This window comes from Schistocerca gregaria, chromosome 8 (genome assembly GCF_023897955.1).
Source record: "Schistocerca gregaria isolate iqSchGreg1 chromosome 8, iqSchGreg1.2, whole genome shotgun sequence".
Taxonomy (NCBI): domain Eukaryota; kingdom Metazoa; phylum Arthropoda; class Insecta; order Orthoptera; family Acrididae; genus Schistocerca; species Schistocerca gregaria.
The window spans coordinates 388,068,043-388,093,299 of record NC_064927.1 but is presented as its reverse complement, the minus strand read 5'-3'; the positions used below and the strand labels follow the sequence as shown (position 1 = coordinate 388,093,299).

The following is a 25,257-nucleotide window of genomic DNA, read 5'->3' as shown; positions in this document are numbered from 1 at the left end:
TTACTGGCGTTTGATTTTATGTGGTCGTTCCATTCGAAATCGCTCCATACGCATACTCCTAAATGTTTTGTGAAAGTAACTGCTTGATTGTTATGCGGTTTTGTAACCACTCAATAAAGGTCCCTTCTGCCTATATATTCGCAATATATACCATTTTTATGTGGAGAGTCGATTTCCATTGCCTACGCCTCACTGAACATATACACGCTTCACACTCACAGAACGTTTTAATTTTTGGCTGGGGCATTTTTTTCAACGGAGGACAGTGTCCCAGAAATAATATGGTACTAATATCCCGATCCCGGCCAAGGTTTTCCGGAGGTTTCCCTTGTTTCAAAGGCGTACGCCGCAGCTGGGTAGGCCCACTTATTTCCAATTGGGATCCCCCATTTGTCCCACTATCAGCTTATCTGATACTTGGCTGAAAGAATCGCGACACTTCAACGGACTGGATCTCGAACAGCCTACTGCACTTCTAGGAGGGAAGAATGAAAGGAGTTAACAGAAAAAAAACTTGTCTACGCCAGATATCGATCATCTGCTGACCTTCCTGCAATTCGCTACAGTTTTCTAGCTTTGCAACTTCTTTGTGTACGTCAGCATCATCGCTGAAAGTCTCACGCAACTTCCGACGTTATTTGCTAGGTCATTTATACATAAAATATGTGATCAAAAATATCCGGACACCCCAAAAGACATAGTTTCTCATATTAGGTGCATTATGCTGCCGCCTACTGCCAGGTACTCCATATCACCGACCTCAGTAGTCATTAGACATCGTGGGAGAGCACAATGTGGCGCTCCGCGGAACTCATGGACTTCGAACGTGGTCAGTTGATTGGGTGTCTCTTGTGTCATACGTCTGTAGACGGGTTTTCCACACTCCTAAATATCCCTAGGTCCATGTTTCTGATGTCATACTGAAGTGGAAACGTCAAGGGACACGTACGGCACAAAAGCGTACAAGCTGACCTCGTCTGTTGACTGACAGAGACCGCCGACAGTTGAAGAGGGTCGTAATATGTAATAGGCAGACATCTATCCAGACCATCACACAGGAACCCAAACTGCATCAGGATCCGCTGCAAGTACTATGACAGCTAGGCGGGAGGCAAGAAAACTTTGATTTCATGGTCGAGCGGCTGCTCATAAGCCACGCATCACGCCGGTAAATGCCAGATGACGCCTCGCTTGGTGTAAGGAGCGTAAACATTGGACGATTGAACAGAGGAAAAACGTTGTGTAACGGTTGCGGGGTGTGGGTACGGTGAATGCCCGATAAACGTCATATGCCAGCGTGTGTAGCGCCAACACTAAAATTCGGTGGCGGTAGTGTTACGGTGTGGTCGTGTTTTTCTTGGTGGGGGCTTGCACCCGTTGTTGGTTTGCGTGGCACTATCACAGCACAGGCCTACATTGATGTTTTAAACACCTTCTTGCTTCCCATTGTTGAAGAGCAATTCGGTGCTTGCGATTGCATCTTTTAACACGATCGAGCACCTGTTCATAATGCACGGCCTGTGGCGGAGTCGTTACATGACAACGTCATTTTAATGGACTGGCCTGCGCAGATTCCTGACCCGAATCCTATAGAACACCTTTGGGATGATTTGGAACGCCGACTTCATGCCAGGCCTCACCGACCGACATTGATACCTTTCCTCAGTGCAGCACTCCGTGAAGAATGGGCTACCATTGCCCAAGAAACTTTCCAGCACCCGACTGAACGTATCCTGCGATAGTGGAAGCTGTCATCAAGGCTAAGAATGGACCAACACCATACTGAATTCCAGCATTACCGATAGAGGGTGCCACAAACTTGTAAATCATTTTTAGCCAGATGTCCAGATACTTTTGATCACATAGTGTATTGTTGTTGTTGTTGTTGTTGTTGTCTTCAGTCCTGAGACTGGTTTGATGCAGCTCTCCATGCTACTCTATCCTGTGCAAGCTGCTTCATCTCCCAGTACCTACTGCAACCTACATCCTTCTGAATCTGCTTAGTGTACTCATCTCTCGGTCTCCCTCTACGATTTTTACCCTCCACGCTGCCCTCCAATGCTAAATTTGTGATCCCTTGATGCCTCAAAACATGTCCTACCAACCGATCCCTTCTTCTAGTCAAGTTGTGCCACAGACTTCTCTTCTCCCCAATCCTATTCAATACCTCCTCATTAGTTACGTGCTCTATCCACCTTATCTTCAGTATTCTTCTGTAGCACCACATTTCGAAAGCTTCTATTCTCTTCTTGTCCAAACTAGTTATCGTCCATGTTTCACTTCCATACATGGCTACACTCCAAACAAATACTTTCAGAAATGACTTCCTGATACATAAATTTATATTCGATGTTAACAAATTTCTCTTCTTCAGAAACGCTTTCCTTGCCATTGCCAGTCTACATTTTATATCCTCTCTACTTCGACCATCATCAGTTATTTTAATTCCTAAATAGCAAAACTCCTTTACTACTTTAAGTGTCTCATTTCCTAATCTAATTCCCTCAGCATCACCCGATTTAATTTGACTACATTCCATTATCCTCGTTTTGCTTTTGTTAATGTTCATCTTATATCCTCCTTTCAAGACACTGTCCATTCCGTTCAACTGCTCTTCCAAGTCCTTTGCCGTCTCTGACAGAATTACAATGTCATCGGCGAACCTCAAGGTTTTTACTTCGTCTCCATGAATTTTAATACCTACTCCAAATTTTTCTTTTGTTTCCTTTACTGCTTGCTCAATATACAGATTGAATAACATCGGGGAGAGGCTACAACACTGTCTCACTCCTTTCCCAACCACTGCTTCCCTTTCATGCCCCTCGACTCTTATGACTGCCATCTGGTTTCTGTACAAATTATAAATAGCCTTTCGCTCCCTGTATTTTACCCCTGCCACCTTTAGAATTTGAAAAAGAGTATTCCAGTCAACATTGTCAAAAGCTTTCTCTAAGTCTACAAATGCTAGAAACGTAGGTTTGCCTTTTCTTAATCTTTCTTCTAAGATAAGTCGTAAGGTCAGTATTGCCTCACGTGTTCCAACATTTCGACGGAATCCAAACTGATCCTCCCCGAGGTCTGCATCTACCAGTTTTTCCATTCGTCTGTAAAGAATTCGCGTTAGTATTTTGCAGCCGTGGCTTATTAAACTGATAGTTCGGTAATTTTCACATCTGTCAGCACCTGATTTCTTTGGGATTGGAATTATTATATTCTTCTTGAAGTCTGAGGGTATTTCGCCTGTCTCATACATCTTGCTCACCAGCTGGTAGAGTTTTGTCAGGACTGGTTGTCCCAAGACCGTCAGTAGTTCTAATGGAATGTTGTCTACTCCGGGGGCCTTGTTTCGACTCAGGTCTTTCAGTGCTCTGTCAAACTCTTCACGCAGTATCGTATCTCCCATTTCGTCTTCATCTACATCCTCTTCCATTTCCATAATATTGTCCTCAAGTACATCGCCCTTGTATAAACCTTCTATATACTCCTTCCACCTTTCTGCCTTCCCTTCTTTACTTAGAACTGGGCTGCCATCTGAGCTCTTGATATTCATACACGTGGTTCTCTTCTCTCCAAAGGTCTCTTTAATTTTCCTGTAGGCAGTATCTATCTTACCCCTAGTGAGATAAGCTTCTACATCCTTACATTTGTCCTCTAGCCATCCCTGTTTAGCCATTTTGCACTTCCTGTCGATCTCATTTTTGAGACGTTTGTATTCCTTTTTGCCTGCTTCATTTACTGCATTTTTATATTTTCTCTTTTCATCAATTAAATTCAATATTTCTTCTGTTACCCAAGGATTTCTAGTAGCCCTCGTCTTTGTACCTACTTTATCCTCTGCTGCCTTCACTACTACATCTCTCACAGCTACCCATTCTTCTTCTACTGTATTTCTTTCCCCCATTCCTGCCATTTGTTCCCTTACGCTCTCCCTGAAACTCTGTACAACCTCTGCTTCTTTCAGTTTATCCAGGTCCCATCTCCTTAATTTCCCACATTTTTGCAGTTTCTTCAGTTTTAATCTACAGGTCATAACCAATAGACTGTGGTCAGAGTCCACATCTGCCCCTGGAAATGTCCTACAACTTAAAACCTGGTTCCTAAATCTCTGTCTTACCATTATATAATCTATCTGATACCTTTTAGTATCTCGAGGGTTCTTCCACGTATACAACCTTCTTTCATGATTCTTAAACCAAGTGTTAGCTATGATTAAGTTGTGCTCTGTGCAAAATTCTACTAGGCGGCTTCCTCTTTCATTTCTTAGCCCCAATCCATATTCACCTACTATGTTTCCTTCTCTCCCTTTTCCTACACTCGAATTCCAGTCACCCATTACTATTAAATTTTCGTCTCTCTTCACTATCTGAATAATTTCTTTTATTTCATCGTACATTTCTTCAATTTCTTCATCATCTGCAGAGCTAGTTGGCATATAAACTTGTACCACTGTGGTAGGTGTGGGCTTCGTATCTATCTTGGCCACAATAATGCGTTCACTATGCTGTTTGTAGTAGCTTACCCGCATTCCTATTTTCCTATTCATTATTAAACCTACTCCTGCATTACCCCTATTTGATTTTGTGTTTATAACCCTGTAGTCACCTGACCAGAAGTCTTGTTCCTCCTGCCACCGAACTTCACTAATTCCCACTATATCTAACTTTAACCTATCCATTTCCCTTTTTAAATTTTCTAACCTACCTGCCCGATTAAGGGATCTGACATTCCACGCTCCGATCCGTAGAACGCCAGTTTTCTTTCTCCTGATAACATAGTGTATATATTGCGTAAAGTAATGGTCCTATAACAGTCCACTAGGACACATCCGAAGTTTCTTTTGCGTGTGAAGACTTCTCTCCGTTCAGAATGCCATGTTGAGTTCTGTTTGCGACAAACTCCTCAGTCCAGCGAAACGGTTTTTCTGAATACCGTTCGCTGATATTTTGTTCAATAGGCGGCAGTGCGGAACTGTACCGAACACCTCCCGGAAGCCGAGGAACATGGCATCTATCTGTGCGTCTGTATCTACTGATTTCGACCTCTCGTGCAAGTACAAAGCGATCTCGGTGTCACAAGAGTTGTTTTTGGAACCCATGTTCATTCTTACTGGGAAAATTATTGGACACTTGACGGGTGTGTTACAGGTACTTTGCAGATTTTCCGCTGCTTCCCTTAATCGCTTTAGGCATATGTCGAGACCGTTCCTGTGTGAAGCACACGGGAAATATGGGAAATACCATTCGCCATCCTCTCCTCAGTGGAGCCTGTGTTCTGTCTCCATGACCTCGGCATGAGGCTTTAAAACACATATCTTCGCTCTTTCCTGGAATCCACATTACAGTCTGGTGCTACGGGTACAAGTAAAACGTGGTCGTTTCCGAGGGATAAAAGGAGGGGAGGAAGCGCACATGCACGTCCCGTCGGCGTCCGGCGGTGACTCGGAGGAACCTGTTTGCTGACGTCACCGGCTTTAAGTGTTTGCCACTCTGGACGCCCATAAGCCGCGCGAGCGCCCACTCGCCGCGGCGGCGGCCTCCTTGAAGTCTGGCAGCTTCCCTGAATCCCGCTCCAGTTCCGAGATTATCGCCGCGATTTGGGCTGTCAGTCACCGATAAGATAGCCTGTTACTTGCCGTGATGGAGCACCTTCTGCCCAGCGGCGGCTGTTCAACATTCAGACAGACTTGCACGCGAAGACTGTCCCGCATGTTTTTCAGTAAGAAAGCAGTTTCCGACGTACGACCAAATACCGGCGACTTGCGTGTCGCGTCGTTTCTTCGCATACATCGGAGGATATCTACTAGTTCAAAGGTGGAATACATAAGTTCCGCAGTGCTTGCTTTTACATCGGGCTTACGCGTCGTAGGTGATTTTTGTTATATGGCCATTGGGTCTAATGCTATATTAGTTGACCCTTGCGAATAATTCTCACTTTATCCTGACAGTCACCGATAGGTAATATACACTACTGGCCATTAAAATTGCTACAACACGAAGATGACGTGCTACAGGCGCGAAATTTAACCGACAGGAAGAAGATGCTGTGATATGCCAATGATTAGCTTTTCAGAGCATTCACACAAGGTTGGCGCCGGTGGGACACCTACAACGTGCTGACATGAGGAAAGTTTCCAACCGATTTCTCATACACAAACAGCAGTTGACCTGCGTTGCCTAATGAAACGTTGTTGTGATGCCTCGTGTAAGGAGGAGAAATGCGTACCATCACGTCTCCGACTTTGATGAAGGTCGGATTGAAGCCTGTCGTGATTGCGGTTTATCGTATTGCGACATTGCTGCTCGAGTTGGTAGAGATCCAATAACTGTTAGCTGAATATGGAATCGGTGGGTTCAGTAGGGTAATACGGAGCGCCGTGCTGCATCCCAATGGCCTCGTATCAGTATCAGTCGAGATGACAGGCATCTTATCCGCATGGCTGTAACGGATCGTGCAGCCACAACTCGATCCCTGAGGCAACAGATGGGAACGTTTGCAAGACAACAACCATCTGCACCAATAGTTCGACGACGTTTGCAGCAGCATGGAATATCAACTCGGAGACCATGGCTGCGGTTACCCTTGACGCTACATCACAGACAGGAGCGCCTGCGATGGTGTACTCAACGATGAACCTGGGTGCACGAATGGTAAAACGTTATTTTTTCGGATGAATCAAGTTCTGTTTAGAGCATCATGATGGTCACATCCGTGTTTGGCGACATCGCGGTGAATGCACATTGGAAGCGTGTATTCGTCATCGCCATACTGGCGTATCACCCAGCGTGATGAACGAGCGAGGTGGCGCAGTGGTTAGCACAGTGGACTCGCATTCGGGAGGACGACGGTTCAATCCCGTCTCCAGCCATCCTGATTTAGGTTTTCCGGTATTTCCCTAAATCGTTTCAGGCAAATGCCGGGATGGTTCCTTTGAAAGGGCACGGCCGATTTCCTTCCCAATCCTTCCCTAACCCGAGCTTGCGCTCCGTCTCTAATGACCTCGTTGTCGACGGGACGTTAAACACTAACCACCACCGCCACCACCGGCGTGATGGTATGGGGTGCCATTGTTTACACGTCTCTGTCACCTCTTGTTCGCATTGACGGAACTTTGAACAGTGGACGCTGCATTTCAGATGTGTTACTACCGCGGCTCTACCCTTCATTCGATCCCTGCGAAAGCCTACATTTCAGCAGGATAATGCACGACCGCATGTTGCAGGTCCTGTACGAGTCTTTCTGGATACAGAAAATGTTCGACTGCTGCCCCGGCCAGCACATTCTCCAGATCTCTCACTAATTGAAAACGTCTGGTCAACGGTGGCCGATCAACTGGCTCGTCACAATACGCCATTCACTACTCTTGATGAACTGTGCTATCGTGTTGAAGCTGCATGGGCAGCTGTACCTTACACACCATCCAAGCTCTGCTGGACTCAATGCCAAGGCGTATCAAGGCCGTTATTACGCTGGGTTGCCTGTGGTTCTCCACCATTGCGTCTCAGTTCGCCTGCTTAGCTGAGTGGTAAAATATTTGTCTACCATACAGCGGGTTCGATTCCCGGCCCGGGTTGGAGATGGGTGTTGTGTTGTCCTGATGATCCTTTCACATCATTACCGACACGCAACTCACTTAATGTGGCGTCACCTAAAATAAGACTGGCAACCCGGCGGCCAAATGTCCCCGAAAGGGGCCTTCCGGCCAACAATGCCTCACGGTCGTTTTTAACTCCGTCTCAAGTGCTAAATTTACCTTACCTCTGTTGGACATTATCTGAGTGCCATATTTGGTGCGTTTTAAAATTTCTTTTAACTGCAGCTTGTTCAATGTCTGCTTATCTTGTCATTCGGCCCGGAAATTAATTATGTCATATGTTCTAGGCCGCCACGTGTATTAGTGACTACTGAGATAGAAATTGAGTCGTATTCTTATTGGAAGCTGTTGCTTCCCTGACTGATGTAACGACTATAAAATTGCCTGCGGTTGTGCAAAGCAAACTCTAGCGTACCAGTGAATATTCGCTCAGTTGGGCAATTAAGTTCCATAACTCTGGTGAGATTTTGCCCCTTTGAAAAAATTAATATTTATTGTTTTAAATATAATTACTGTTGTAGCTGATTGAGTGTTAGCCCTCAAGACTTGACTGTTACCTCTTAAGTCGCTTAAGTTAATGTGTTTGAGTTCCCTGTGATTTCTTGGATATTACATAAACTTGGTATTATGTTTCGTTGTAAGATTAAACGGTTAATATTCTTCATAATTCTTATTGTAATATTCTTGTTCTAATACGTAAAGTTTGGTTGGGGCTTGGGGCCACGCCCACACCGAGTTTCTTATCTTGGCCTGAGCATTTTCATATGTTATTTGATTATTATGCATGAATTATATGTTTACTTGTTCTCTCTCCGCTTTCCGAGCTGTTCGTAGCGGGTTGTTATCTGTGACCCACCGGTTCATCGGGCGTAGCCTGTCTACGTCGGCTGTGTATGTGCGCGCGGGCGGCGCGCAGCCTCCCGTCTGACCATTGCCTCTGAGACCTTACGGCCTCCTGGCTTGCTCTAGCATCCCACATAAGTTGAGTTTCTATCTCTTAGCAACCGGGCGTTAATCGTACCAGAAGTGCCAGTTATTCTAAACCATCTTATTCAAACCTGGCCTGCCGCACCTTCCCCTTCCATGATATCCCAGTTTCCAATTTGGTTTTAACGTAATACTTTTAACGTTGGTGTAATGCTCAATTCGTTAAATGGTATTTTATTGTTTTTACACGTTAGTATCTTGATCATGTCCTAACGGCGTTTCTGTTTGATCAAATGTTGGATTTATGTGTTACGAAGTGTTTCTGTGCTCGTTGCAGCCCCTTTGACAAGCCAAATATTGGAACTGTAATCTTTAGCATCATTGCTGTCATTGTTTTCCCAGCGCTAAGCGCTTGTTTGAGTTATATTTGATTGTACTACTTGCTTGTTAGTCCATTCTAAATTGGTGCATTTTATTCGTTTAAATTAACTAATTAATCATTAGCTGGTTCAGTTGAAGAAATTTTAGATTAACTGTCTGAATCATTTGTATTTTATTAGTGTTCTTGGTATCGGTGCAGTAAAGATTGTTGGACTTTCGTGAAGTAATAAATGACTTGCGATAAATGGCTTGCACCTTCCCGTGCCCGTTTAGTTGTTTCCTTATCCTTGGGCGTCCACCGACATTTCACTTCGTTCAGACATGGTAGGATATTCATTTAATGAGTGGGCTGTGATTTTTATGTACCGTCACGCGAATGGTAATGGTCACGGGGCCGCACTGCTGTATCAGACGGCGTTCCATGCCGAACGCAGCCGAGTCATTGTACCTTTGCTACTGTGTATCGTCACGTCGCCGAGACAGGAAAGTCCCATAGTGCTCAGAGCCACTTGAACCGAGACAGGATCCGTAGCACGACAGACCGTTGACCGTGGAAAACGACGTGGTCCTTGTGCGTCTGACCAATAAGAGCACGTTCTGCGGGCTGTCGAAGAACAGCCATATAAACGCGCTCTCTCATTGCAGTTCAGCTTCAACACCAACAGGTGAGAGGCACGGTGAGACCAGAGTGTCGTAATAATATATCATGTGGAATGTCGAAGCATGGTGAAGGCTTGTTAGACAGACTGAGGCAGAAAAAGCTTCGCATTGCTACCACTGCTCCTGTCTCAGATGATAGATATACTTGTGACAAATACGGCAAGAGATCCAGAATGAGATTTTCACTCTGCAGCGGAGTGTGCGCTGATATGAAACTTCCTGGCAGATTAATACTGTGTGCCCGACCGAGACTCGAACTCGGGACCTTTGCCTTTCGCGGGCAAGTGCTCTACCAACTGAGCTACCGAAGCACGACTCACGTCCGGTACTCACAGCTTTACTTCTGCCAGTACCTCGTCTCATACCTTCCAAACTTTACAGAAGCTCTTCGCAGAAGAGTCTCGGTCGGGCACACAGTATTAATCTGCCAGGAAGTTTCACGGCAAGAGATGTTTTGCTGCCAATGGTTTAATAAGCCATACGAAAAAATGTAACTCATAACCACACAGACACTGTAACCAAGATGTGGCCAATATATACACTCCTGGAAATGGAAAAAAGAACATATTGACACTGGTGTGTCAGACCCACCATACTTGCTCCGGACAGTGCGAGAGGGCTGTACAAGCAATGATCACACGCACGGCACAGCGGACACACCAGGAACCGCGGTGTTGGCCGTCGAATGGCGCTAGCTGCGCAGCATTTGTGCACCGCCGCCGTCAGTGTCAGCCAGTTTGCCGTGGCATACGGAGCTCCATCGCAGTCTTTAACACTGGTAGCATTTCGCGACAGCGTGGACGTGAACCGTATGTGCAGTTGACGGACTTTGAGTGAGGGCGTATAGTGGGCATGCGGGAGGCCGGGTGGACGTACCGCCGAATTGCTCAACACGTGGGGCGTGAGGTCTCCACAGTACATCGATGTTGTCGCCAGTGGTCGGCGGAAGGTGCAGGTGCCTGTCGACCTGGAACCGGACCGCAGTGACGCACGGATGCACGCCAAGATCGTAGGATCCTACGCAGTGTCGTAGGGGACCGCACCGCCACTTCCCAGCAAATTAGGGACACTGTTGCTCCTGGGGTATCGGCGAGGACCATTCGCAACCGTCTCCATGAAGCTGGGCTACGGTCCCGCACACCGTTAGGCCGTCTTCCTCTCACGTCCAATCATCGTGCAGCCCGCCTCCAGTGGTGTCGCGACAGGCGTGAATGGAGGGACGAATGGAGATGTGTCGTCTTCAGCGATGAGAGTCGCTTCTGCCTTGGTGCCAATGATGGTCGTATGCGTGTTTGGCGCGGTGCAGGTGAGCGCCACAATCATGACTGCATACGACCGAGGCACATACGGCCAACACCCGGCATCATGGTGTGGGGAGCGATCTCCTACACTGGCCGTACACCTCTGGTGATCGTCGAGGGGACACTGAATAGTGCACGGTACATCCAAACCGTCATCGAACCCATCGTTCTACCATTCCTAAACCGGCAAGGGAACTTGCTGTTCCAACAGGACAATGCACGTCCGCATGTATCCCGTGCCACCCAACCTGCTCTAGAAGGTGTAAGTCAACTAGCCTGGCCAGCAAGATCTCCGGATCTGTCTCCCATTGAGCATGTTTGGGACTGGATGAAGCGTCGTCTCACGCGGTCTGCACGTCCAGCACGAACGCTGGTCCAACTGAGGCGCCAGGTGGAAATGGCATGGCAAGCCGTTCCACGGGACTACATCCAGCATCTCTACGATCGTCTCCATGGGGGAATAGCAGCCTGCATTGCTGCGAAAGGTGGATATACAATGTACTAGTGCCGACATTGTGCATGCTCTGTTGCCTGTGTCTATGTGCCTGTGGTTCTGTCAGTGTGATCATGTGATGTATCTGACCCCAGGAATGTGTCAATAAAGTTTCCCCTTCCTGGGACAATGAATTCGCGGTGTTCTTATTTCTATTTCCAGGAGTGTATATATCGAGGAGAATGCAACAGAACTGGTCAGCGCCTTTTTCGAGACAAGTGGGAGCACTGTGTAATCCAGACAGTAAACAAACGGCCTTCACACGATCTGTTAGGCCTCTAGGCGCCAGTTACGTACAATAATACGAACATCCCAGCACAGCACCGCAGTTCTGTGCGACGGAGATGGGCAAGATAGAAAGTTCTTCGTTCTGACCCAGTCGACACAATCGGAACCGTCCGACCGCCATGTCACCCTCTGCCAGTAGCGTCACTTGGATGCGATATGGAGGGACATGGTATCACGCCACCACCCTCCCAGTCTTTACCGGCTTTCTTAACCTTGGAGTCGCCAGTTCTCAATCAATTACGTCCTCAATTTGGCCTCACAAGGCTGATTGCATCCCCTTCCAGTCTTCCCACAAAGGATAAGTCCCTGGCAGTGCCGGGAATCGAGCGTGGCCCTCCGCATAGCATCCGGACACGCTGACAACGGAGCTGCGCGGCACAGAAAATAGCTGGAATGGAACGTTAATCATTACCGTCTGGGTCCCTGTACCGACGAGGGCATGATTTGTCTGACGTCTACTGATTACCGTAATGGTTACCACGTATTAATGCTTGTCTCCCCAGGTTGAGTAATAAGATGGGTTACTCATGTATAGACGTTAGCTGCCTCTCAGCCCTATCGAGTGTAATCTGAGGGTTTGAGATATCAGGACAGAATCGTCCAATTTATCGTCCAGCACCACCGTTTATATTTAAGAGATGGATTCTTTGTTTCAAATGATGACACACTTTGCCTGCATCGTGGAAGCTTTCCTCACAAAGGCGGGAAACAAAACCGAATGGAATCATCTGCGGCACCTGCTAAGACGAACAAAATTGGGCACACCTGGAATCAGTTGAAACTTGCAGTGTGCTTCGTCAAAGGATCACTCCTCACAGCCGATTCTGATTTCACAAATACGCACTTTCGAACAGAGTGCTTTTATTTTGGCTATGTTCCGTTTTATTTATAAATAATTTTTTTAAAGCTCCGCAAGAGATAGATTGGAATTTTTGCACGGTGAAATAAAATTTCTAAAAATTTCTCCAAGTGGCCTTGTTAAATTGTGAATTTGGCACTAAATCCTCCCCAAGTTTATTGGTTTTACCCAAATGTTTTGTAATGCTTCATTTACATCAACACCCATCGGTCGCGCAATTTTTATGAAGTTTTCGAAGCATAATCACATAACTATACACCAGATTTTTATTGTACAACCAGTTTCAGTCAATTTGACAATTACGACGTATCGGCGTAAAAGGTAAAAAGAATCAAAATATGGAAAAAGCTGGAGAAAATGTCGTGGTACACAGTAACTGCTTACCCAAAGACTGACATTAGCTGTGCCTCATTTGTCTACATTTGTTTTCAGAAACAGTGTTGGTAACATTTTCAACGTGAAAACGTAAAATCAAAGCAAATTATTCATCTTAAATTATTCTTAATGAAATGAACCTCCATGTCTATATATAATGTCTGTCAGTAGTGGTTTATCTTGTAGTGAAGTCGAAGTAGATACTCCGTGCGAATTGGTATGGGCGGAGGTTATACTTAACAGCTGAACTAAGTTAATAATTGGCTCCTTCTACCGACCCCTAGACTCCGATGATATAGTTGCTGAACAGTTCAGAGAAAATTTGAGTCTCGTAACAAATAAATACCCCACTCATACGGTTATAGTTGGTGAGGACTTCAACCTTCTCTCGATATGTTGGCAAAAATACTTGTTCAAAACCGGTGGTAGGCAGAAAACATCTTCCGAGATTGTCCTAAATGCTTTCTCCGAAAATTATTTCGTGCAGTTAGTCACGAACCCACGCGAGTTGTAAATGGTTGCGAAAACACACTTGACCTCTTAGCCACAAACAATCGAGAGCTAATAGAGAGCATCATGACTGATTGAGGGATTAGTGATAACAAGGTCGTTGTAGCTAGGCTCAATACCGTTTCTTCCAAATCAAAATAATTTTATTTAAAAAAACGGATAAAGTGACACTAGAAGCCTTCCTAAAAGACAATCTCCATTCCTTCCGAACTGACTATGGTAATGTAGACGAGAATTGGCTCAAATTGAAAGATACAGTAACAACAGCAATTGAGAGATTCATACCTCATAAAATGGTAAGAGATGGAACTGATCCCCCATGGTACACAAAACAGGTTCGAACGCTGTTGCAGAGGCAAAGCATGCGAAGTTCAGAAGAACGTGAAATTCCGAAGTTTGGCTAAAATTTACAGACGTGCGAAATTTGGCACGGACTTCAATGCGAGATGCCTTTAATAGGTTCCACAATGAAACACTGTCTCGAAATTTGGTAGAAAATCCGAAGAAATTCTGGTCGTATGTAAAGTACACAAGCGGCAAGACGCAGTCAATACCTTCGTTGCGCAGTGTCGATGGTACTGTTACCGACGACTGTGCCGCTAAAGCGGAGTTATTGAACGCAGTTTTCCGAAATTCCTTCACCAGGGAGACGAATGGAATATTCCAGAATTTGAAACCCGAACAGCTGCTAGCATGAGTTTCTTAAAAGTAGATACCTTAGGGGTTGCGAAGCAACTCAAATCGCTTGATACGGGCAAGTCTTCAGGTCCAGATTGTATACCGATTAGGTTCCTTTCAGATTACGCTGATACAATAGCTCCCTGCTTAGCAATCATATACAACCGCTCGCCTTCCGATAGATCTGTACCTACAGATTGGAAAATTGCGCAGGTCGCACCACCGAACTACAGACCTATATCATTGTCGTCGGTTTGCAGTAGGGTTTTGGAGCATATACTGTATTCAAACATTAAATCACCTCGAAGGGAACGATCTATTGATACGCAATCAGCATGGTTTCATAAAACATCGTTCTTGTGCAACAGCTAGCTCCTTATTCGCACGAAGTAATGGCCGCTATCGACAAGGGATCTCAAGTTGATTCCGTATTTCTAGATTTCCGGAAAGCTTTTGATACCATCCGTCATAAGCGCCTTCTAATCAAGCTGCGGGGGTGTGGGGTATCGTCTCAGTTGTGCGACTGGATTCGTGATTTCCTGTCAGGAAGGTCGCACTTCGTAGTAATAGACGGCAAATCATCGAGTGAAACTGAAGTGATATCAGATGTTCCCCAGGGAAGCGTCCCGGGACCTCCTCTGTTCCTGATCTATATAAATGACCTGGGTGACAATCTGAGCAGTTCTCTTAGGTTCTTCGCAGATGTGCTGTAATTTACCGTCTAGTAAGGTCATCCGAAGACCAGTATCAGTTGCAAAGCGAATTAGAAAAGATTCCTGTATGGTGTGGCAGGTGGCAGTTGACGCTAAATAACGAAAAGTGTGAGGTGATTCACATGAGTTCCAAAAGAAATCCGTTGGAATTCGATTACTCTATAAATAATACAATTCTCAAAGCTGTCAAGTCAACTAAGTACCTGGGTGTTAAAATTACGAACAATTTCAGTTGGAAAGACCACATAGATAATATTGTCGGGAAGACGAGCCAAAGGTTGCGTTTCATTGGCAGGACGCTTAGAGGATGCAACAAGTCCACTGAAGATACGGCTTACACTACACTCGTTCGTCCTCTGTTAGGATATTGCTGCGCGGTGTGGGATCCTTACCAGGTGGGATTGACGGAGGACATCGAAAGGATGCAAAAAAGGACAGCTCGTTTTGTATTATCACGTAATAGGGGAGAGAGTATAGCAGATATAATACGCGAGTTGGGATGGAAGTCATTACAGCATAGACGTTTTTCGTCGCGGCGAGATCTGTTTACGAACTTTCTCTTCCGAATGCGAAAATATTTTGTTGAGCCCAACCTGCATAGGTAGGAATGATCATCAAAATAAAATAAGAGAAATCAGAGCTCGAACAGAAAGGTTTAGGTGTTTGTTTTTCCCGCGCGCTGTTCGGGAGTGGAATGGTAGAGAGATAGTATGATTGTGGTTCGATGAACCCCCTGCCAAGCACTTAATATGCAGAGTAATCATGTAGATGTAGATGTAAAAGTTGGTGTAAAATATTGCAGTTCACCGAAAAGGAAGCATGGATGTGTGCAGTCCCTCAATTCGTTCTAAGTGAAGTCGCCACATCGAACATAATGTATCCGGTACCCGTTCTCAGAAGACTACCGGAAGCTTGATTCCATAAATATTTCGTACCAGCAACAAAATAGTTTCGTATAGCTGATGCTTAATTTGCAAAACCAGCAGATTATATTATTGTAGACATAATGCAAGTATTCATCACTGTGCAACGTAAGTTCTTCTCAGCTCAATAGTTACAAATGCATCGTGATAGAGGGTGTCCCGCATAAAACCGGTACGCCTCTCGCCTGACATTCAAATAACAGTGAGCCAACTCAAAAAGAACAGATAATAGTGACATTAAAAACATGTATAATTACCTGTTTATAAGAGATGCTGGAAGTGGCGGCAAGGGGTGCCCACGCATCGCCGACCGCGCGTGATGGCGTTACCAGCAACATGCCGTCATCCTGCAGCCGTGATGTTGTTAGTACTGTTCCGTTTCAGATCGTCTATTGTGTGAGAATTATCAGCATACAACTAGATTTTTAGTGTTGCCCATAAATAAAAATGACACGGTGTTAAGTAGAGGCCTCTACTGACCACTCTGTATTCAGGGAACACGCTGGTGATGTGGGTCGTACTTTGGTTCTGTGCGTGAGCGGTTGCTCCATCTTGTTGGAAAACTGCATACAGCTTCTTTGCGTCTGTTATCTGTGTATAGAAAAAGAGTTCAAATGGTTCAAATGGCTCTAAGTACTATGGGACTTAACATCTGAGCCGGCCGTGTGGCCGAGCGATTCTAGGCGCTTCAGTCTGGAACCACGCGACCGCTAAGGTCGCAAGTTCGAATCCTGCCTTGGGCATTGACGTGTGTGATGTCCTTAGGTTAGTTAGGATTAAGTCGTTTAAGTTCTAGGGGACTGATGGCCTCAGATGTTAAGTCCCATAGTGCTCAGAGCCATTTGAACCATTTTGAACTTAACATCTGAGGTCATCAGTCCGGTAGACTTAGAACCACTTAAACCTAACTAATATAAGGACATCACATACATCCATGCCCGAGGCAGGATTCGAACCTAAGACCGTAGCAGCCATGCGGTTCCGGACTGAAGCGCCTAGAACCGCTCGACCACAGCGGCCGGCAGAAAAAAAGAGTCAAATATCTCAAGACACCGGGCACTGTTTAAGGTGTGATTGGAAAATATGTGCCCAATAATGCGTATGCTGGACAACGCACACCAAACACCTGTCCTCTTTTGAGTGGGGAGATTCTTCGTGCTGAACGTATGGGTTGTCCTGTGACCACAGTCTGCAATTCTGGGAGTTTACAAAACATGGCAAATGAAACCAGGCTTCATATGATGTCAAGTACAGTAAGTGGTCCAAGTAACTGTTAACAGTTGATGTAAGCAGCTTGTTACAATAATGAAATCTTTTTTCCTGATTCTCAAATTTCATCTCTTGGGCCACACTCACATTATCGGCTTTTAATTTCGTATCTTTTAGTATATGATGACACGATGTACGAGATACACCAACTTGCTGCTATAACCTCCTTAGTGAGCTGCGAGGAACTACTCGTAATGTCCCAGCGGATTCTGTCTATAGTTTTACGGGTCCTCACTATCCATCGCCTACTACTATGCACATTCTGAACGGATACTATAGCCCTCCATTTCCTGTACAGATCTTGAACAGTTCTTGTCGTGGGAAGTTACCTACCAGGATACTTTGCTTGAAACATTTATTTACATTGCTTGATGGAGCCTGTCTTAACGTAAGACTCCACTACATCAATACACTGTTCTAATGCATCCTGCCCCATTTCTGTAACAACTCAGCAACACGAACTTCCCACAGCAACTGACGCAGGAAAACAGCACCACTCAACTTTTAAATAAAATGCAGTGTAGCCAACTTTAGGTGCAGTGTTGCCGCTTCACAGGCACTTCGACTGAAGATGATTAACCGGTACATGAGGTGTAACGGTTTTATGTGCGACATCGTGTACAATTCTTAGCTCGCTATCAACTGGGGAGTTGTTGGCGATGCCTGAAAACATCTTGCGGTCCCAGTTCTCCTTGTCCGCTGCATCGTGACACACGGAGAAACTGGACTCGATGTGCTGTACTGGCAGAGACATTTATTTGAAGAAAAAATGGCATCTACAGCTTCGCAACTCGGTATCAGCGGCCAGGAGAATGTTTCGAAAGTATGACGCTGCACGTCTGTCATTCAGTGAAGTCTTGGGAAGAAGATGAACAACGATCAAGCCCCATGGATGCCTCACTAAAGGGAGAGAGAGCAGTCTATCTCCCAGAGGTTCACTTGCAACGTTGACATGGTGCGTTTCTGTTTTACCTGGAACTGGTTATCGGTGGGCAAAGGGGCGTTGTTTCCACTCTGTATCGTGTTGCGACACATCTAGGCGTGCCTCGTGCGTGGCTACTCCTAGGTTCAATAACCCGAGTGTCGTATTGCTGATGTAGATGCAGTTTGTCATTACTGTCATATCTCACGTCAAGTCGCTCCTGTGAACGGACGCGCAACTTCCGAATTTTCGCTTTCGTGTCTTTACGGGACGTAACGCTGTCAGAGCCTCTACTTTATAATGGCCTATTTCTGTTAGCCTTTGGAAAGTAAAATTATCAATTTTCGTTCATCCTTATTGACAACTTAACCTTTATTGTTGTATTCAGCAATTTGTCATTCTATTCATTATTTTAACTTCCTTCACTTCCCTAATTAGATGATTTTAAAAGTAATCCCACACACGAAAGATTGATGAGTTTACAGAACGTCACCTGAAGAAATTGATCATCATTGGAAAGATAAAAGAAGTAAAAACATTCACTTATATATAGGGAAATTCACCATCACTGGTCAGTCAAATATTAACAAAATTGTGATTACTTGAGGCAGTGGTACCTCTGAAGACTATGAAGAAAGCACTTGTTCACATAAAATATGTTTCTGTTCTCTCTACTGTGATTAATGGAATGGTTGTCAAGCTTTAAACCAGCCCTAGTTAATTTTATTTAAGTTATTAAAATTTATTCTCGTTAGCGCAATATTGCTGTGCCAAAAGTTTTATGTCGCTGCCTAGATCACTTCGATGCTTTACGCACTGCGAAATGACCTGCAACAAATCACAAAAATGGTAGGACTTATTTAAAATATAACAAGAATTTGCAATTACGGGATAGTTTCCCGAGACATGCGTCTTCTTAGTGTTCGATTACGACTACGAAATATCGAGATTTTCTCAACTGTAATTAGAGTGCAAGTATCACATCGCTCTTACGGATTTATAACTCTCCGTATAGAACTTCTACTATTAATTTTTACTTGGATGTGTTGAAAGAGGAATTTGATCCAGCGGACAAATATCGGGTAACTGTAGAGCGCTTCTTCAGCACGACTCTGTGTTTATATAAGTCGAAGCAGCACTTTTTCTGAATGATGTGGGAGTAAGCTTCGACATTTTGACAACACAGTAAGCCGATTAGTCAGAGACGAGAGCAGCAAAGCTGCCGTCAATCCGAAGTTTGGTTTCAACAACACAGTGCTTTAATAGGCGTCGTTCTATTGATTTGCCATAGCTTTTTGTTGGATATTTGCATTTATTGAACTTCTTATGACATTGAAATGAGTACGCAAGTGACATAGAAAAATAATTTCGGAGTTTTAACTTTTTGTGATTTAGCTTCACTAGACTCGAGTCCGGGAAAGGGCACCCACCATTTTGAATTTCTTGCCAATTCCCAGATGGGGGTTGGGATGGGACATCAGCAAAGCCTTGAGACAAAGAAATTCCCGCCATTTTTTAATTTCCCTCCAAAATCCGAAATTCCCGCCAGTAGGGCAGGTGTGGGATGGCGAGGGTGTGGGGACCCACATGACGGCTGAGGAAAACCCAAGACGTCATCCAAGGTGGGGGTGGTGTCGGCGTGTGTTGGGGGAGGCAGTAATGAATTGATATATGTAATTAATTTGCATATAAATTTGATATCAGTTGTGTCCCACTACCGCCATCATCCCACTACTGAGATGTATTTTGTTTTCTGTTGAAAGCTGGTTCTGCCTCGGTGCCATCGACATCGATATCCGTGTATAGGAGGAGGCCAGTTTAGAGCTTGCAACCAACCTTCCTGCATGCTAGACACACTGGACCTACATCTGGAGTTATGGTCTGGAGTTCGATTTTGTTTGAGAGTAGGAGCACTGTCGTGGTTATCCCACGCGCCCTGGCTACAAATTTGTACGCTTTGTAAACGTGTAGAGTCGTAAGAGTGGAACTGTCACACTACTGTCACTTTGTAATTAACGTTTTATTTTCAGTATATTACGTCATTACCATCTTATTGAAACAGCCATAGTTATAAGACAGCTCACTAACGACGTAATATGGACGTCACATCAGCCTAGACGTACTTGACAATAGCAATAAATGCCGAAACAGTCTGTCGTAAATAAAGATTTGTTATTATAAGCAGCTGTTTTGATGCATCTGGTCTAACAATGATCGTTATCAGACTATATTATGCTGCTGGCCCTGAAGAAGAAACATTTTTTATTTAAAGTTATTGGCACGAAGTACGAGTGTGTTGACTTTTACCGACGTCTACCGGCCGAGCTATGGGACTTGAGCTCACTGTGGAGTTTACAGACTACATCAAAACTCGCTAAATTAGTCACGTTCTGCACTTTAGCCGCAATTCATATGAAAAAAAGGCACCTAAAAAGGTGTATCATGCGAGTTATTCCAATATGTGTACCTAGACCAGAAAATAGGATATTATGCATTATAAATGTCTAAATTCATGCAGTTATACCGATATAATGTGAGAAAAATACAGTCACTTCCCAAATGGGCGCCGGCCGCGGTGGTCTCGCGGTTCTAGGCGCTCAGTCCGGAACCGCGCGACTGCTACGGTCGCAGGTTCGAATCCTGCCTCGGGCATGGATGTGTGTGCTGTCCTTTGGATAGTTAGGTTTAAGTGGTTCTAAGTTCTAGGGGACTGATGACCACAGATGTTAAGTCCCATAGTGCTCAGAGCCATTTGAACCATTTGAACCCAAATGGGCAAAACGTGGAAACATGGAGGCAGCATGCATTTGCATTGAAATCCAGGCTCTAGATATACGTTACGTTCAAAAGGACTTACATTTTTTTATTATTGTGATAAACGTGAGTTTTAGCACTTACAACCCTTTCCATTCCCAGTCCTCAGTTTGCACGAGCCTTCTTTGAGTTTCGGTCAAATTGTGCGAAATCCACCGGGAACAGTGTTCGATACGCAGGATGTGGATCGCCTTCACCCATGCCGCTCACAGGCTTTTTTTTTCGAAAAATAATCAATTTTGGTAGACCTTCACGACTTTCGTCGCTGACAGAAGCACTATGACGACGAAATTTGTAAACCAAGTTTAAACAGACCTTTCTGTAGGTGATTGATTACCAGTAGTTGAACTGGGCAGTTGGAGGCATCATTATTCAGTTAGGATTCCGCGAAAATCATGAAAAATCACCCAAAGAAAACCTTCAATGAAATTTGCAGTCTTTTCACCACATATTGTTTAAACAGCCGCTGTGAGCAAACTACTCGGACAGTTCCGGAGATGCCGTTCTTTTGGCAATAAGAAATGACAAATTTGAAAACAGTAGTAACATCATACGTCAATAGTGTCACGTAGTGGTAGTACAGACTAGAAAAGCGATAATGATAATTCCCTCCTGCTTCGCTGCATCCCTACGACCGCCGTGTTGCAACACCGCGACTATCTATTTTCCGTTTGTGCTATGCGTATTCTTCGCGTTCTTGTTCGCTGCAGTGGAATCTTTCTTGTGCTGAGATGTTATTGCATGAATATGCGCACGTAATTCTTGTGTGTGTGTGTGTGTGTGTGTGTGTGTGTGTGTGTGTGTGTGTGTGTGTGTGTACTTGCCCGCAGAAAGAAACGCTGCATATTTAAATAATTAGCTCATTCTGCTGTCTTTCAGCCGTACGCAGCCCGCGCTATCCTACAAGAGGTCGTCGCCCGCGGTATTCGCGCATAACTAGTCGAGTTGCCGTTGTAGCGGCTTCTTCCACAACCCAAGCCGAGCCGAGGCGAGCAGAGAATTCCTCTTCGCTCCACACCTCTGGTGAGTACAGTCTAACTACAGAGAACGTTACCCGTGTACCGACCCAGACGTACATCTGCCGGAATGATATCTACCTCCTGACCTGTGTGATTAGTAATATAGTATTAAGTGCCCAAGAAACTAGTATAGGCATGCTATTCAAATAAAGAGATATACAAACAGGCAGTATACGGCGCTGCGGTCGGCAACGCCTATATAAGACAACAAGTGTCTGGCGCAATTGTTAGATCGGTTACTACTGCTACAATGGCAGGTTATCAAGATTTAAGTGAGTCTGAACGTGGTGTTACATTCGCGCACGAGCGATGGGACACAGCATATTCGACGTAGCGATGAAGTGGGGATTTTCCTGTACTATCATTTCCTTGAATATCAGGAATTCTGTAAAACGCCAAAACTCCGATATCGCTGCGGCCGGAGAAAGATCCTTCAAAAATGGAACCAACGACGACTGAAAAGAATCGTTCAACGTGACAGAAGTGAAACTCTTCCGCAAACCGCCACAGATTTCAATGCTGGGCCATCAACAAGTATCAGCGTGCGAACCATTCAACGAAACATCATCGATATGGAATTTTGGAAGTGAGGGCCCATTCGTGTACTCTTGATGACTGCACGACACAAAGCCTCACGCCTCTCCTAAGCCCGTCGGACGAATCTCGTTTCAAATTGTATCGAGCGGATGGACAGCCTCATGAATCCATGTACCCTACGTGTCAGCAGGAGGCTGTCCAAACTGGTGGAGGCTCTGTAATGGTGTGGGGCGTGTGCAGTTGGAGTGATATGGGACCACTGATACATCTAGATACGACTCTGATGGGTGACACGTACGTAAGCATCCTGTCTGATCCCCTGCATCCATTCATATCCATTGTACATTCCGACAATTCCAGCAGGACAATGCGCCTCCACACACGTTCAGAATTGCTAGGGAGCGGCTCCAGGAACACTCTTCTGAGTTTAAACCCTTCCGCTGGTCACCAAACTCCCCAGCAACATGCTGTTCAGAAGAGATATCCACCCCCTAATAAGCTTACGGATTTATGGACAGCTGTCGTGGCGTGAGATTTCTCCAGCACTACTTCAGACATTAGTCGAGTCCATGCTATGTTGTGTTGCGGCACTTCTGCGTGCTTGCGGGGGCTCTACTCGGTATCAGGCAGGTGTATTAGTTTCTTCAGTGTATTTTGTGACTGGCTGTAGCCCGAATCAAAAAATGGTTCAAATAGCTCTGAGCACTGTGGGACTTAACATCTTAGGTCATCAGTCCCCTTGAACTTAGAACTACTTAAACCTAACTAACCTAAGGACATCACACACATCCATGCCCGAGGCAGGATTCGAACCTGCTACCGTAGCAGTCGCGCGGTTCCGGACTGAGCGCCTAGAACCGCGAGACCACCGCGGCCGGCCTAGCCCGAATCGAGCCATGTGAATTGATCAGCCAGAACATTATCACAACCAGATTAAGAGCGTGTTTGTTCAACATTCTAAACGAAATACACCAGGTGTGCTACGTGGTATCGATTCGACTAGTCCTTCGTAGATTTTCCGGAAACAGGTGGCGCGAAATCCCTACTCGAAGGTCACGAAATTCCCGTAAATTCGAGGGCGCCTAGCTGGCGCCCGATACATTATGCCGTTTATAATGTCTCACTTCTATATTCAGTTCAAATTTCTATGCCGTCAGTACGCCAATTTACTGATCAGAATTAACATTATTTGTACTGTACCATACTGCTTCGCTCCGTGGGCCTGATCTCTATGGAACGTTCTATCGTTTCTATTCTTTATCGAGGAGAAGCATGTATTGTCATTACCTTTGGTCCTGGAGTTGTACTGGAGATTGAGGTGTAATTGTTCAAAAAAAAAAAAATGGTTCAAATGGCTCTGAGCACTATGGGACTTAACTTCAGAGGTCATCAGTCCCCTAGAACTTAGAACTACTTAAACCTAACTAACCTAAGGACATCACACACACCCATGGCCGAGGCAGGATTCGAACCTGCGACCTTAGCGGTCACGCTCCAGACTTTAGCGCCTAGAACCGCTCGGCCACTCCGGCCGGCGAGGTGTAATTGTATTTAGCATTATAAATACCGTTGCCCATTATACAACAAGTCGTTGGATTTTATGACGGAAGATTTGCTAGTAAAGGTCTCTCCGAACACATAGTGAGCTTAATTAACTTCTGCGAGCGAGCTTGTAGACGGTGATTAATTAATTTCACAAACCCCGCATAAAAGTCGTCGAGCTCTACAATCTGGTGCCCATTGCACTGAGCGCTGTCGTATTCCAGCCACTACTGTCGTTAAGGGAATCAGTATGTTCAATTTGATATTTCATTCAAATCTGTGAATGATTTCAGAATCAATTTCGATTCAAAGTCAACAAGACGATTACAAAAGTATTTTATTTCCCATTGATCAGCGCTCAAGGAGAAGAGGTAATATACCGATAGCGTCCCAGGTGTGTTCCATCGCGTTCAGATGAGGCTAATTCAGTGGCCAACACAACAACGTGAATTTACTTTCATGTTCCTCAAACCAGTGTTGCACTAGTCTGGCCTTGAGACACGGATATTATCCTGCCGAAAGTATCCATCGCCTTCAGTGAAGACATCAAGCACGAAGGTATACAGATGATCTGCAATAATATTCACGTAGTCCACAGCTGTCACAGTGCCTTCGAGTATTTCACGAATAATTTAAGAGTCCAAGAACAGAGCACTTCACGTACTGAAATTCAGAAGTGCCAGTGTCCACAACTTCATCGGTCTGTGGAGCTTCAGCTTCGATTTTAAATAATCAAATAGAAGCAATATAATAGTTAGAATACAGTAAACGTCAAGGTTAATTGCAGTTGCTCATCGTATCATTCGTTTTGGAAAAGATTATTCGAGCACGTAAAAATGGTTGAAATACAAGGACTCCACGTCGGTAAGAATAACTACAACGATGAGCGTTTCACCTCTGTATCAGTGGCCGAGTGTATAAGCTGATGGTTAACTTTAAACCAATATACAAATGATGATAGTGAAAATATTAAGAACTGATGTATTTATTTTTAATTACTTCGACCGCCACCTAGCGTCTCTATAGTTTTCAGCTAAGAGAAACGTTTCAGCTGATTGGCATACGTTATAGGACAGGTTCAAAATGCCTGATGTCAATGTTTGCGAGCGAATAATTGCTCTCTCTGGAAACGGTATTAGCGCATATGATGCAGGACGTCGTTAAGGTGTTCATGCTACTGCAGCAAGGAGATAGATTAGACGATTTAAAGATAATGATGAACTAACGAGACGGTCAATGCCTGGAAGACCACGATTCTCTATACGGAAACAAGATGAAGAATTGGCCAGGGCGGTGCAGAATGTTCCTTCGTCAGTCATCCGGGAATTAAGGAGAGCTTTACATTTCCCAGGCTCGTCGAGAACTGTTCTCATGAGATTAAAGGACTACGGAATCAGGCTCCGTCGTGCTCATATCGAAGAACCGTTGTCTGAGGAACAAGCTGTGAACAGACTA

At 44.9% G+C, this 25,257-nt stretch overlaps 1 protein-coding gene across 1 annotated transcript in view; it reads left to right on the top strand.

The window, feature by feature from the left end:
* The window catches only part of LOC126285452 (cytospin-A), a 1,067,624-nt gene that overhangs the window by 151,081 nt on the left and 891,286 nt on the right, over window positions 1-25,257 (top strand). Inside the window, exon 3 of the mRNA XM_049984846.1 lies at window positions 21,584-21,727. The gene's annotated coding sequence lies outside the window, so the exon portion shown is untranslated. The remainder of the gene's footprint in view (window positions 1-21,583; window positions 21,728-25,257) is intronic.